This window comes from Strix uralensis, chromosome 3 (genome assembly GCF_047716275.1).
Source record: "Strix uralensis isolate ZFMK-TIS-50842 chromosome 3, bStrUra1, whole genome shotgun sequence".
Lineage (NCBI taxonomy): Eukaryota > Metazoa > Chordata > Aves > Strigiformes > Strigidae > Strix > Strix uralensis.
Window position 1 is genome coordinate 109,354,748 of NC_133974.1, and position 14,013 is coordinate 109,368,760.

General features: G+C 51.0%; 1 protein-coding gene across 1 annotated transcript in view; it reads right to left on the reverse strand.

The window, feature by feature from the left end:
- Positions 1 to 14,013, reverse strand: part of ITPKB (inositol-trisphosphate 3-kinase B) — a 70,083-nt gene that overhangs the window by 17,647 nt on the left and 38,423 nt on the right. The gene's annotated exons all lie outside the window — the stretch shown is intronic.

Consider the following 14,013-nt stretch of genomic DNA (forward strand, 5'->3'; position numbering starts at 1 on the left):
GTGGGGACGCATCGCATGGAGATGCAGGGGCTGCCCGCACAGTGAGGATCGGGGGGTAGAAGAGTGGAAGAAGGGTCCTTCCCCACCTCCCAGCCTGGGAGGACCAGGGTGGCCCTTCCCTGGACAACTGCCCGTGGCCGGGAGTGTCCCGGCGTGCCCTGGCACCGGTACAGCAGCGCAGGAGTTTGGCAAGCAGCTACCCAAGCATGGGGTGACACCGGGCATCCCCTTCGCCCAGGCTCCTCTGCGCTGTGGGTTTGCTCTGCCGCCCGGCTTGCTTGCTTTGGCAGAGGGGTCGGGCAGTTCCCTACCTGACATGAGGATGAATGTTTTTATTTCCAAACAGAGTGCCAGAACTTGTGCGCTTTAGCTGTTCTTTGTTCTCCTTTTGGCAGAGAGCAAGAGGGAAGGGGGGGGGTGTCCCCTCCTTTTGTTTTTAAAATAGTAACATCAAGTCCTGGCTGATGTAATGAAAAAAAAGGGGGAAGAAAAAGTCTCCGAGGGAGTTTGGACTCCAGATGAGTATGACCCACCTCCTCTAAAACAAGGAGGAGTCCTCCCCCCACTATGGTACAGCATCATAAGTCACTCAGTCCCAGGAAACATGCCAAGGCAACGTGCCTTCCCAAGCCAAGATTTTGGTTTTTGGTGGTTAAAGCTTTATAGCTAAAACCTTGAGGTACTTCAAAGCGCAAGCAGAATGAAGGCTAGTGGCCCCTGAAGCAGGGCAAGCCACCCTGGCTTCCCCCTGCCAGGGCTTTCCCAGGAGCGATGTGCTCTGCTCCGGCACCGCCCCAAGTGCAGGGTAACGGCCCTGAGTCCCCGGAGACACAAACCACCACAACAACCTTTCTGCTGAGCTGAACAAGATAGAAAGCTGGTCACTGAGCACACCACCTGATTTCAGGCACACCTTTGGCCAGGCACTTCCAAATCAAGTTTTAAGGACATGTTTAAGGACTTGTTTTATGGAGAGGCTTGAGGCAGCTTCGTCCATCTCAAGTCACTCCTCACTTGCTGGAAATAGTCAGCGAGGCAACTTGTTGCCGCCGCAGGGGTCACTGCCAATTCTGCTTCATGCAGTCCCTTCCCCCCTGCCTTTGTGGGGGCAACCACGTGAGCACTTGCAGGAGAGAAGAGGGACTGTCCTCTTGGCAATTCCTCCGGGAGTCATTGGATTTTTGTTTTATGCTTGAGCCCCCCCGCAGTGTTATGAGGGAAAGTTTGATTCATCAAAACGAAGCTCTCCCATGCCCTCAGCCCATCACACATTACTGCCCAGCATGCACAGCTCATTTTGCAGAGCAGTCTGCTGGGCCCAATATTTTTTGGGGGTGTATGTATCTATACCAAATGTCAGATCGCTCTGTCATGGGAGTGCTCAAAAGGTGGTGAGTTTTGCGAGAGGCAGCTGCACTTTATCTGTCTGCTCTGTGGGGCTGCTGACCTGCTGCAGAGGAGAGATGGGGTCTGGACCATGGAGGAGCAACACTGACCAATGCCCCCAGCCAGCCTGCTACCCCCTTTGCCTGAAGATAATGAAATTCTCCCCAGATAAGGAGTTGCTCCAAAAGGTCATCCTTCATACTTTCCCTACAGCTTCAAGAGAGATGTTACGTGGCTGCGCACCATCGGCAGGGTCCTTCACAGCCACTGGGGATGGCTGAGAGCTTCCAGCAAGAGCTCTGCACTTATTCAAACACCAACATGCATTCAGACATCTCAAAGCCAATGGCTTGGGATCCCAATTGAGCCAACCCCCGTTTCGGGCTCCTGCAACTGGCCATGGAAAATCAGAGCCACGAGATTCACACCACTCCAGTTTGACTCCACAGCCATGTGCAGGAAACAGCCCCTCTGTGCTCGGCGGCTGCTGCCTCCCGCCTGCCCAGCGCTACAAAGGGAGTATTAAAGCTATTTACAGTAAAGAAATCTTCTTTAGCCCAGCCTGTCGGAAGCCGTAAGGGTATCACCTCCAGGCTCTTCTGTAACTTTGGTTTATACTTCAAGGAGTTATTTGCACATAGGTCCAGAAGCACAGGCACAGCTATACGTACATGGAGGAAAAAAATAGCTTTGCAGGTGATGTTACCAAGTGATGCTGGTGAAGGGCAGATACGTGCTCTTCTCATTTCCCTGCACAGCAGTGAGCACGCAGGCTGTCACGCCAAAAGCTGAGCATGCTTCCAACTCTTCTGCATGATCAAAGCCTGCTTGTGGCACCCTACTCTCCCCCAAATCCAGCTCCGTGGTTGCTTTCCCTCCCAGAAAACTCACGAAGCCCTGTTGACCGGTTGCGCTCTTGTACACACAACAACAGCATGTAGCCTGTATAAGCAGGGAATATGCACGTGGTGTCTGATGCAATTTGACACTTTTTATTTAAAACCTGTTTCAGCATCAGCAAATGCTGACTGATTAGCTGTTAGGTAGCAAATTATTTAGTTACTCTGGAAATATATTTAGTGAGGAGCGTCACTGTTTTCCCTAATTGTCTGACACATGGAAATGAAGCTGAGCAACTGTCAGAATCAACTCTAAAAATGAACTTTCAAGAGTTTCTGCTTCTGCCTCTGCCCTCTTACAGCTTTTGCTCACTGTGGAGCATGGTGCCCCAAGCCAGGGGTGGGATAGAGGCCAGAGGAGTTAAGCCCTCCCAGCAAGCACCCACAACTGGTCAGTGAGAGAGGAGTGCTGAAAAAACAATTTTATCGGCTGCATGTTTAACTTTACTTATCTGAAACTTAAAGCAAACTCTAGGCTTTCCCCATCTGTCAATAGAGCTTCATATGGAAAGAACAACATAGGAGAATTTAGTGCCAACCCAGAAGGTCAGAGGATATATTGTGTTTAATTAGATTAAACAAAAAGTGACTGATGAGCTCAGTGCTTGCTGTACATTTTCCCTATAGCATATGGCATTCCTTTAATGTCTGCTTGAAGGAGACATGCCTTTCTGGGACTGCCTGTCACCTCCCTTTCCCAGCGTGGACTCTGGTGGAATTTGACTAGTGTTACTCCCCGTACACGGAGCCAGCGGGGTGTTCTCCCCTTTCCATGCATTCAGCCAGAGAGATAGGCAGTAACTGATTTAATTTGCTGAAATTACGGTTTCCTATGGTTTTATGGGACCAAACGGTTCTGGAAATAGTGGGAGCTGGACCTCTATTTCAGTGCTTTTTATTAACTAGAGCGTGCACCGTTAGAGGCAAGATTACGCAGCTGGGGCAGGGGAAGGAAAAGAGTGGGAGCAGTGTTAAATTGATGATTTTCCCAATTCTGGAAAGAACTTCAGCTCCTTTCTCTCAGGAAGATCCTGAAATAGCCAGGAAGATCCTGAATCCTAGGATCAGAAGAGATGGAGGAAAACTGTGAGGAGACAGTAGTGTCACCAATGCCCACTGCTTGCCCTGGTTTCAGTGGAGTTGCTGCAACCCAGGGGCATGTATGAGTGACACCCTGTTTTTCCCTCCACTTTGGAGAAAGCCCTGCTCCTGTGGCACACTGACGTCCAGCCACCCTCGGCACTCCTTGCAGCACTGAAACACCCAGGTGGCCAGGCAGCCCCACTGGCACGTCCCCAGCTGCCCACCCCTTGCCAAGCGCAGCAGCTCAGGAGAGGCACTGCGCCAGACTTGCCCTGTGCCCAGCACCCTCCCTTGCTCCTCAGGTGCCGGGGTGACTCCCCAGACACCCTCCTGTGCGGCTAGAGTGGGTGGGAAGTGCAGCAGGCCCTCTCTGCTCTTCGCTTTCACTTCCAGCTCTTCCAAAAGCAGAAGTGCAGCCGTGGTGCTGCGGTGCCAGGGGCCCCCATGGGAAGGGGCTTTCAGCACAGCTCAGAAGGGCTCCAGGATGCTTCACTCACAAGTAGGAGGGTCAGCGAGTTGCTCCTCGTGTCTGGAGCCTTGCTGGTTTAAAAAACAACGTGGTGAGCAGCTGAGAAGGGCAGACTTTGTGCTGGAGAGCCCTCTTCTTTAATAACTAAATAAGCGGGGGGAGTGTTTGCCCACAGAGTTCACTCTGTGTCAGCCTGCTCCGCGGCCACGCACATGCAGCCAAGGAAAAAGAGGCCATTTAGTTTTCCATGTTTAAAAGAATGAATGTGTTTTCTTTTGGTCTTTCAAAAGTAGTTAAGGTTTCCCTAGTGATGATTGTTTCCCATGACTGGGAAAAACCTTGTCACTCCGGCTGTGGCGAGGAGGCCAGCTTTGTTCATTGTGCTGGGCGCTGGGCGCGGAGGGCAGTGGGGCAGAGCTGGCAGGTACCGCGGGATGCCTCCTCCCAGCGCGTCCTGGCATGCGGGCGACCAAAATGCAGGATCCCATCCAAAAACCCTCCCGTGACGTGCTCCAGAGTGCAATCATTAATGTGGTGCAGAGCTGGGGTTATGCTCTGCTCAGCTTTGCCGTCTCTCAGCCCCTTGAACTTCTCCCTTGGTCCAGGCAGCAATAGAAAGGGCCCAGTGACCATTTCAGCACACACCAGGCTGTGACCACTGACCCTGATGCTGGCAGCAAGTGACAGCCTGTATTTTACATCATCTTCCTCCTATGCAAACTCCCCTCATCCTCGCTGATGCGTTTGCTTCTGTACTGCACAATGGCTAAGTAGCCTTGGTTTGGCCAGAGGAGCAGCTTGCAGTAGGAAGGCTTTGGATCAGTGGGTATTTTGTGGTTTAGTCACACAAGGCATTTAATAAACTTTTCAGCAGCTCCCCAAAACCTGGCAGAGGCCATGTCAGTCAGGCTCCCGCAGCTCTTGTTGAGCAAAGATAAAATGAAGCCCAACAACAGACTTCACTCAAGTTAATATAAGGAAATATAAGTTTGGTGACTGAAAGGCACTTCTGGGTGCCTAGAAATTTTAGCCCAAACCCCCAAGCTCCATTAGATAAATTATTTTGATGGCTGGGGTGTAGAAATTTCTGCTGGGGAGCTACAGATACAGAAGCTACAGAAGCTATCCTGTAATAGCTTCTGCTGCTTTCCAAGGTCTCCATCTCATTTGGAGAGAGAAAAAATCTGAATATGTGCATTATTTCTTTTATGTCAGATGCTCTATTTTCCAGACTAGTCTCATTTTAGCCAGCAAGGATTTTGCCTCTTGCAGGAGAGAAGCCACTCCCTTCTGGCTTTGTGAGGACTGCCCTTTTCTCCAGTGGGACCAGGGAGCGGTCCCACCAAGACCAAAGATCTGGGGTAGAGGGTCATAGAGATAAAGCTACTGCCTTCTCTGCTGCCTGCAAGAGATCAGCATGTGCAATAGAGGAGCCTTGGTAAAAACGCCTGAAAGCCAGGAACATCTGCTCGAATCATCGAAAAAATATTCCAGTGTATTGGAAAAAAACAGGAGCTTGTTGCAGGCTCGCTCTTCCTGCTTGTGATGGAGGCGAGGAGAATTAGAAGCAGCAAAGGCAGATGAATGAGCAGCAGTCCTTTGGTTTGACCACCCCTCTCACAATGGAAGGAAACGGAGCAGCTGTGGGAGCCAGCTGCACAGAAGTCACCCATCATGTGTAAGGACATTTGCAACCTCCTCACCCACAAAGCACAAGCAGAACGCAGCAGTGGTGTGGGATCCACATCAGCACCACGCTTAGGGTTAATCGCTACAGAGAGGAGAGGCAGTGTTAGACCTCTCTGTCCAATCTGGCAAAGAAGGAAAGAAGCTGAAAAAGCCTAAGTGAGAGCGAAGGCAAGGCCTGCATTGGAGCTCAGAGTAACTGAGCCTCAAAGCTGTCGTTGTCTCCAGGAGGCATTTCTTCCTGATGGAGAGCCTCTCCTTCAGTAAAGCTGAAAACCTCCTAACGCAGATCAGCCATAATTGACCTTCCCGTAAAGCTGGCTGAATTATTAATTGCCAGCATGAGACACGTTCAGCCTACTTTCCTGAGTGGGAACTGATCCAGATCTCTGGACACGTATCTGTTACTCATTAAGTACACACCAATAAGGTTTGTTAAGCAATTTTCAGTTTGGAGGAGGTAAGCGAATAATTCAGAAACAGCTTATCGCTTTTGGTGGACTGCTACTTAAGCAGTACAGTGCTTCTTCCTCAGCAAGCAGCTAGCTTTTAAAAGCCAGCAGATTATAAAAATACTTGCTGGTAGCCAAAAGTGGGCCTCGGTGAACTGATTTGTGAGAAGAGTCCCGGAGCGCTGCAGCCCATCTGTGCAACACGCTGGTGCACAGAGCTGTAGGCAGCCAGATCAGGCGTCCAGCTGAGAAACGCGATGTGCTGTCCAAAGATCTGACCCCATATCAGGGAACTTGTCATCGGCTTTGATGGAAACTGCTCTGTTTCCATCTGGAGACTTGCGTTTGATCCCTTTCCCAGTTCCACAGTATTCACCACTGTCTTTCTGGTTCAAAACATCATTTCTGCTCATTGGCTTCTCTAGCAGTGCAGCACAAGTTGGAGATATGGGCTCCTAAGCCTGTGCTGCTGGTGGGGAAGGACCCCCCCAGCCTTCCCAACCCTGCCACTGTAAATCCCAAACTGCTGCTAGCTCCCACATGCCCTCTGAGACCAGAAGACATGCCCTTCTCGACACCAAACAATGGCATCAATCTCTGGTTGCTTGATCTGAAGTCCAGCTCAGCAGCCTAAAGGCCAGAACTTCACTTTAGGGTATGGAAGAGATCCAGCTCCTAAAAGTCACAACAGAGTGCCCTGGTGGGGAGTGGCTTGGCAGGACACAGCCTTCCTGCAAGAAACAACCTTTGCACAAGAGCTGTGCTCTTACATGCTGGGGAGGTGGGATGGGAGCTGTAGGCTTTGCCAGATCCTCCTGAGGGATGGCCCAGGCACCTGGGTCCTTTGGGAAGGGGGGTCCCTGGCACAGGGCACGTTGGGAAGCAACACAGGTGATGGTAAAGTCACAGTTATTTCCAATCTGTCTTATTTAGACTGGTAGATAGAGTTACTCACATGACGTGGACTGCTGAACGCCCTCTTCTACAATTTGAGGGCAAGTTTCTAGGGATCTAAACCAGGACACTACATTTACAGTCTGCTTAGAGGCATTTTGGGTCAGAGACACCAAACGCAGAAGTAACATCAATGAGTGGAGCAAAGCAGCTTCTAATACTTGTTTTTTGAGTCTGATTTCTTTATGTTTGCTCAGGAGGTGACCCAGAAATCTTGGGACTGGACTAGCCTGGTCTCTGACATGGGCCATGATGTGACCTGCAATGCCCAGAGCTCATGCCCCCACAAAAGGAGGGTGTAGACACATCTCCTCCTTCCTCACGGCCCACAGCAGGCACACGCTACATCACTCATCTGTTCAGTCCGACCTATCACCAGGCAGGGTGGACATGGACCAGACAGTGCAGTCACTGACTTCGCATGCTGTTGTAGCCCTCTGAAGTGTTTCCTTTAGCATTAGCACTGAGGGCATTGATACGGACGCTGTAAATATAACATCCTAGGAGCATAATGGCCATAAGCACTGACAACGCACGAGCAAGGTTATGCAAAAGCAATGCCGAGCCATGCAACGTGAGTGAAACAATCTGCAGGAGAAACTGGATGATGAGAAAGGTCTGGCTTTTAGACTTGAGCTTTCCTGCTGCTGAAACCACCAGCAGCTCGCACTGGTCTTGGACACAGAAAACATTTCCATTGCTGTTCCCTCTGCCTGCTCATGGAGTTAGCTCGCTGCTCTTCTGCTATTTGACCATAACCAAGCTTCACTTTGTGGAATATGTGAGTGAGGAATGCATCTCTCTTCCATGAGCAAGTGAAATGTTCGGATGCGTTTTAAGTGCCTTCAGCTCAAGTGGGAAGGCAGAGATGGAAGGAAAAAAAAAAGGGCCAGGCTACGGCTGCAGTAATTTGTTTAGAATAGAAAATTTTTAAAATTAGTCATAAGCCCTTAGCGTACCCACATTTGCTGGGTATATGAAGTGTAAAAAGCTGATTTAGAAGAACAGTTATAAGTTTCATAAACATGACTAAACTCTAAAGCTGAATGTTCAACAGGCGTGACCTTTTAATTCCCCTTTAAATCAGTCTAGCACTTTCATTTGTGTTTGGAGTTCCTCATGTTTGGATAGCACTTTGATGATTTAAAGTACTATTTAGAGTTTTATTGTCTCTCCTGCTACAGAGCTGGGATTGCAAATCCTCTGCTAAGTGGCTGGAGGAGTTTCTGCTTGCACAGGAGCTGCTGGGAGCACCAGCCTGCCTTGGCAGTGACTCCCCAGTACCCCCAACACACTGCCATGGCATGGGCCCCTTTTCCTAGGCAGCTCCTAAATACAGTCAGCAACCAGCAGAAACTCCTCCAGGCATGGAAATGCTGTTTGACACTCCTTGGTTTCAGATCCTTACAGAAGGAGCATATTAGAAAGACAGTGGCTTGGGGAAACCTCTTTGCCCAGAGAGGGGCATTGCAAGCAGCCAGGATGCTGCAGGCACGTACGTGCAGGGGCAGCACACACCTTCTGTGCTGTGCAGCATCCTCCGCTCAGCTGCAGACCTGCTGCACAGTGCCCAAAGCATCTCTCTGGGTGATTTTGCACAGCAGCCAAAGGGCCTCCCTTGAGCAGGAGACCTGGCTCTGCATCCCACAGGCTCCAGTCTTAAAACAGCATTGATCTCAAGCACTATTAAAAAAAAGTGGTCTAGACCCAAAGGCAAAGAGAGGCTTGTTACAGGCACCATGCAGCCTGTAAGTGCAGACTGCAGACCAGTCTCAGTCTCACCTTGTGCTGCAAGGTGATGCGCAAGCAAGGGCAGTGCAGGTTAGCTTTTACAGCTCTCAGCATCTGTTACTCCCAGCACCAGGGCTTGTGGGCACACACAGGGCTCCTCTCCACCAGGATGAGACAGGCATAAGTTTATTTGCCATGGATTGCTTCCGAGCCCCCATCGTGGGCGCCCTGGAGACTTTCTCCTCCACTAGTTTTCCAGTTGCACTGCCCCAAACAGGTATGGGCAGCACAAACCTTGCACTTTAGGAGAAGCTGCTTGCAAGGACTCCTTCCTCGCTGGACACGTCAACCAGAGGCTGTGCTGGAGCCAGGGGCTCCCAGGAGCATGGCAAAGCCAAGCTAATTACAGGCCTTCAAACACCTTCAAACACTGAGCACCTCACATGCTCAGCTGCTCATTCCCAATGCCCCACACAGCAGCACCAGGCTGCAAACAGGGAGTGTATCCCCATGGACTCCAGCCAGATTACCCCATTCCCTGTCTGTGAGGATCCAGACCCTGCTGTGCCCACCCTCCTTTAGGCAGGGGGCTTGTCACCGCCGCACCCAGCAGTGGGTTCACCCAGCCAGGCAAGGACAAGGGGTGGCACAAGCTCAGCACAGCAAGAGCACCGGCTGTGCACAGCCACTGCACCATGCGGGTACAAGTGACCTTGGAGAGCAGGACGGAGGGAGGAATTCATGTTAACAGCACACTTCAGCTGCCCCCCAGGCCACCGCAGCAGAACATCTGACAGCGAGCAGATATCAGCACAGCACCAGCAGTAATTTTATCCTCAGCTTCATTTTCAGAGTGAAAGCCCTACGCACGCCCTTTCGCCATTTTAGTTATGAGTCATCGAAAAATGCCAGCTTTAGCAACACGGCTCAACTTCTGCAGGGCTGGCTACATACCTCCGTCGCCAAAGTCAACGTCCTGCCACGTCTGCCTGGTGTGAGAGCATCCGACGGGTGTGCTGGTGCTGGCTGGGCAGCCCTGTGCCGGGGAAAGGCCAGTGGGGCAGTGGTGGAAGAAGCCGTCACGGCATCAGGCAAGAAGGTTTCTTGCTAGCGGTGAGCCACAGGGGTTTCCTACACTGCTGCTTTTATGCTGCCTTTGAAGCTCGTGCGTGGAGCTGGCAAGCCCTGCTGCACCCTGACACACCCCTGAGCCCTTAGGGAAAGGGACGGGATCCTCAGAGAGGGTTACCTAACCCAGTGTTGTACGTGGGGTTGGATTTTCTAACCCAACTGTGTGCTGACAGGCAGGGGTAGGGCAGGGGAAGAAAAAGAGGATTTCAGCTGGTAACTCCTAAGAAACTGAGGAAAAAATGTGCTGCTGCTATATAAATGACCCTGATCTCCTGGTGCGTGCGATGCCGCAGAGATGCCAGCTGGGGGGATGATGGGTTTTTGGTGGAAAGAGGAACACAGAGGCTGGCAAAGAAATTCAGAGCATGTTTACAGCCTTCCACGGGGTGCCGGGGAGGAAGAGGTTTCTCTAACCCGAAAGGGAAATGCTCATCTGAAACAGGAAAATGGAACTTTCTTTTGAGCATTAATAATGGAAAATCGCCTCTGCAATGGCTGTGTGTTGAACCCTGGGTGTGCAGCGGGGAGATGATGCTCGGGGCAAAACACCCGGACCTGCTGTCGGCTCACTTGGGATGCCAGGTAACCCCAGGGGGCTGAAGCTGGCACAGGCACAAGGGGGAAGGTGCTGGGGTTTTGCAGGGGAGTGTCCGCTCAGCTGAGACAATGGCAAAGTCACTAAATGCCCTAAGGATGCCCCTCAAAATGCCAGCATGCCCCTCCCCAAATGCAGGAAGAAAGGGTCTGAGTACCACAGCAATGCTGGCAACACGCCAGACACATATAGCATCATCCGGGCAATTCAGATTCGTCATTTATAAAGAGAGATCCGATTGCCTTTTTTTTTTTTTTATGAAAGTGAAATTGTTTCTAAACGAAATATCTCTCTTGAAAGAGGCTATTTTTAAGGCAAGCGGCACAACATGGTGTTTATGGACACAACTCCAGCGCCAGCTCCCATGTACTATTTATTTAGCAAGCAGCAGCTTCTCTCTGATGAGCTGCAAAAGACTGTGACATCCTTTAAAGAAGTAGAGATCATGGGTTTTGTTCTAAAATCCAGATAGCCTTTCTTGGAACAGTGCTGTTATGGTTGAAGAGGATGCTCAAGCCATTTTCTGGTCCAAAACAGGACAAGAAGATGAAGGGTAGTTATATTTAGCCATATAATCGCGAGGGTACTGGCAGAAGTGATACAACGAACCCATTATAAACATGGGTGTAGCAAAGACAGAGTTTAGCTCATTGTGTCTTAGCGTTTCTAAATATATTTTGTCTTGGTGGAAGAGAAGGGAGAAGAGAAATGAATGTAGGGAAGATGCCTGGTTCTCTGAACGACTGAGGTTTTCAGCAAGGCATGAGCCCACGATCTCTGAGGCTGCGTCTGTGGGCAGCAGCCGGTTGCTGAAGTCCTCCTGCTGCAGGCGACTATGTTTAGCTCCTCTTAGAGGGTGAGGGAAGCAGAAGAGGGGGTAGAAAAACTTAGTCATCTTCTCCCCTCAGACATTTTGCTGTTCATTTGCTTCAGCAGCACATGAAGCACTTAGTCACTTGGTCTCTGACAGGCTTTTTCTAATTTTATTTTTCCAAATCAAAATAAAAAGAGAAAAAGGAGGTTCCTTCCCAAATAAGCAGCTAGTGGAGGAGGCTGGGGGGATTGAGCACCGAGTGGCCAGGACTTCACCCCATGGCTCAGCCGGCTGCTGCAGACACCCGGGAGAGGTTTGCAGAGTGCAGAAGGAGAGAGGGCAGGCGCTGCCGCTTCCTCTTGTTCTCACTCAGTGACAGCTTGTTGAGCCATTTCAGCAAGCCAAGGTGCAAAGCATCCTCCGCTGCCTCCGGAGCTGAGATCTGCTTCATGCCCCCCTACAGGCAGTTGGTACCTGCCCTCGCAGTAAAATCAATCTGCAGTGTTATAACACACCGCTCACGCTCCAAGTGTTTTCCTGCAGCAAGGCAAGGGGAACCTTGCCACCTAAACCACACATCCAGCTCGGATGTCCCCCATTCTCCAACCCAGAAATACCAACATCAGAACAGCAATTCCTTTGAGGCCGATTTTAGTGAGCCAGCAACCATAGCCGTCACGTTAAAGGAGTCCTTAAGGTTAGAAACTTTTGTCAAAACTGGCTCGCTCCAACATTGCTGTAGGAAAACTCAGCACAGGTGGTGTCCTTCCAGACGTCTCTCTCCCTCAGGAGCGCAGAGGGCCCTTGGCACTGTCCCCTCCCCCAGCGAGTGCCTGCCCTTCCTTGGCCTGCAAAATGCAGGCACCAGCACAGGCACCTGCACCGCCATGCACGCTGGTGCTGAGACGCCGCCTCAAAAGGGAGAGCATGAACAACAGCAAGAAACAAAAAGCCTCTGAACGCAAGTGCAATTGAGAGCTGGGCATTTGGTTTCTCTCCTCCGTACAGCATCTCGGAGGGTCTGAGGATGGCAATCCCCAAAACCCATCTTCTTCCCCCATCAGAGTGCAAACCTGCTGTAACCCAGTGTGTTTTACAACTGACTCGGGATGGGGTTTTTGGAGGGCTCAGAAGGCACCCAGATGGCTCATGGCTTCCTGTTGCTTCAGCTTTACTACAAAGCAACATAAAAAGGTCTTCATTCTTTGTTGATGTTTGGTGCTGTACAGCAAAACATGCATTGTTAACCTAAAAATAGGAAACGCTGTTGCAGCTTTGAAGAAATTCAGCGTTTTTCCTGTACTGATACAAACACAGTGGCCAAGTGCCAGATGTCTCTGTCCTGCTTTGAAGACCGATGAAATTCTTTGCAACACTCATAAATTACGGCTTTGTTAGCACCAGGCAAGCTCCAGCGACACCAGCAAACCCTGGTATTTCCTTCTTCTCCCTTGTAAGGGAGGGGGGGATGCTTAACACTACATTTCATCCCTGCACAGAGACGGACAGTCCCGTGCACCTATCGCCGAGCCGAGCGCAGGCGGAGGTTGCTAAGACACCCGCTGACGCACAGCCGGGCCCCACTTCTATATTTTTCCATTACACGGTATTGAAGCTTGCAGAGCAGGAGGTAACTTTCTTGAGCGAGCTATCGAGAGATCAGCAAGAGACGGCAGGATCCTGCAGGGCATGCTGTGCGCTACTGACACTACGTTTAAATGAAGGAGCGCACGACGGAGCCAGAAACCTGCCTTGTTCGGAATAAACGCGCACATGTTTTCAGATCTGGCTTGAAAAAAGGGCACACCTACTACTACACTGCTTGGAGTGCGAGTACAGAAAAGCCAAGGTCCCAAACAGTGTGAAGTGTGGGTGGAAAACAAAAAATTCCTGGTGGCCTTCCCTGGGGAGCACAGCGGTGACTCCTGGGGGAGGATGCGCTGGCACAGTCCTCACTCCAAATGTGGTACCTGGACTGGCTGGAACCAGGGCAATGTGGCTGCACCAGCATGGGCACTGCTGCCAGTCCCTTTACTGGGGTCCCACCCACAGGGATGCCCATCCCACTGCTGTGCCATCGCTCCCAATGCAGTTGAACGGGGCTTAGCCAGCCCTGCACATGCGTGGGGCAGACCTCTGCCTTGCAGCACGGATGGAGAGCAGCAAGCAGAGCCTAACCAGCCACAGCCCGACCAGAAACATGACCTCATCCAAGAGCAGCCATTTGCCATAAGGTCTCTCCCAGCTCCATGCTCTGGTGGCTCTAGGGGTCAGGTCTCTCCAGGAGATGTTCATCTTAGTTCCTGGACTGATTTTAACCCACCCCCAGCACCAAGGCTCCTCTCCTGCTGCCGGGTGCCAGTAACCACGAGGGTGGTCCCTAAAGCAGCAGCTCGGGGCAGCAGCCTGCCCAGCTTCTGCAGAAAGCCAGCACTTTGTGGTCATGGCTTATCTATTTCACACAGCAGCTTGAAGCTGCAGGCCAGATGCGTGAGCTACTGAAAGCCACAGACACAGCAATTTACACAGTTTTTAATCTCCTCACAGCCTCAGAGATGGGCAACTGGGGATCATCAAGACAGTTTTTGGGCATACCCATGCCAAGTAGAACTCAAACATTTTGGAGGATGGAGGATGCTCCCTAGAAGTTCAGCTAACTGTTGGACTGTTTTACACATCTCCTCGTGGTGTGATTCCATCACGACAATTCAGGATTAACATTTTAGGCTTAGTGTTTCCTCTTTGGTTCAGTTATTGTGCTGTGTTCACAATACTATTTGTGCCTCCCTGGTGTGGGCAGAAGTAGAAATCTC